Here is a 2,050-nt window from a genome sequence, read left to right on the forward strand (position 1 = left end):
TCGCTCCCTTGACCCTACTAAGACCCACCTTTCCCCTCTCAGCCTCCTTTCCTCTTCAGCCCATCTCCTTCCAACCCCTCCTGCCACTGTCTTCCCCCACTTCACACCAAATTTCGTAAAAGTTGTCATCGCTTCATTTTCTCAGCTCTCTACAGTCCACTGACATTGTATTGCTACATCCAGAAGATATTTCAGCCATTACCTTGTCTCATAGGGCACCCTTCCTTCCATCTAGAAATACTTCTGGTGACCCCACCTGACTTTCCCCAGCCCTGGGCAGCAGGTTCCTCTGCTGTCCCCTCGATGTGGTGTTTCTCAGGGTTGTTTGGGTCCCCCCATCTACACTTCTTCCTGACTGGTCTCACCCACTCCCCTTGTTTCAGGAGTTTAATGAATCCCAAATCATCACCGCCAGCCCTGATCTAGCCCCAGCCTGGCAGACATGCCCCAAACTTCACCATGCCCACAGCGGAATTCATCTTTCCCTCACATACCTGCTCCACTTCCTGGTCACCTGTCTCAGGAGCTGTTCCACCATCCACCCACTGGAGATCTGGTGTCACTTCTGACTCCTCCCCTCCCCATCAAGTCCTGTGAATTCTCCCACTTAAAGTTTCTGGAATCTCCCCCGTTTCTCCATCCCCCCTGGCCTCTGTACTAATTCAGGCCATCATCACCTCCGGTCTACATTACTGCAAGAGCCTCTCACCTGTCCCATTCCAAACTATTCTCTACCCTGCAAACTGATCCCACCCCCACCCTGTGTCTCCCATTCCACCTCCAGCCCCTGGATCAACTCCAGTCCCCTTACCGAGATTTTGAGGCCATGGCAGGACACCTGCTCCCTCCTCAGCTTGCTTTCTTAGCAGCCGTGCATGACTGAGCTACCCACCAGCTCAGCTCAGCCCTCCCTCATGCCGGAGGCCGGGTCACATGCCCACACAGCATCGTGTGTGACACTGCACTGGCCTTTTTGTCTGTCCCTGATCAGATCTGGAGCTCCCTGAAGGCAAGGGCTGTCTGTGTCTTGCTCACCATCATCTCCATTGCCTTGCAAAGTGCACTTACGAATCCTTTGGTTTTAGCACTTAGTTGGTGTTCAATAAACATTTGCTACAGAAAGCTGAATACTGCCTCGCAGGACTTGCCCTGGTTAACTTCTAAGGGTGTTCTCTTTATTGAGAGATGTTAATGTATGGTAATTGTAGCTTACTCTAGTCAAGTGTGCCTACTAGTCAACAAATTAGCTTCCCAAGTGGAGGAGAAAACATGCCTTTTCCAGGGATGATTCCAGAGGAAATATTTCCACGTTCTGTGTAGCCTGGAAACTAGATTTAGTTATATTCCAGTAGTACATCACCCCCTAACTCAATCTAATAATTTTTGTTTTTTCCAAAAGATAAATGCTGGAAGCAGAGAAGTGCGTTTAAATAGTAATGGTATTTAATATGCTCCAAACCAGTGTTTCTCAAGATATGGGGTATAGGGATCTGTAATCTCCTGGGGTACCTGTTTAAAATGCCTATTTGGGGCCTGAACTGTGTTGAATCAGTCTCTGGGTGTGGGTAGGGAGTCTGGAGTTTTTAGGCAGGCTACTCGGCTGGCACTGCTGCACTGTGGGCATCATTTTAGCAGTCTCCCAACGAACATAACTAACTGCATATATCTACACTTAGGTTCTTTCTGCCATAGAAGCAGTTTTTTCAGGCATGAACAACTTACCTATTTGCTTTCAGTCACTGGGACTTGCACCATCATCTGACATTTATTGAGCATCTATTATGTCCCAAGCACTGTGCTGGCACTAGGAGTACAGCAAAGAGCAAGACAAGCAGGTCCTTGTTCTTACGGAGCTCAGACGTAAGTCTGGGGTGTGGGGGTGCTGGTGTGGTAGAATGCAGGTAAGTAAACAGTGATGGGGGCTATGGAAGAAAATGAAAGAGCACAGTTGTGGTGGGTGGGTGGAAAGCTGAGGCCTGCAGGTGCAGAGTTCCTGAGGCAGGAAGGGTTCCAGGCATGGGACTGTGGGGAGCAAGAGGGTAGCAGGGCA

This window comes from Hipposideros armiger, unplaced genomic scaffold, assembly GCF_001890085.2.
Source record: "Hipposideros armiger isolate ML-2016 unplaced genomic scaffold, ASM189008v1 scaffold_107, whole genome shotgun sequence".
NCBI lineage: Eukaryota > Metazoa > Chordata > Mammalia > Chiroptera > Hipposideridae > Hipposideros > Hipposideros armiger.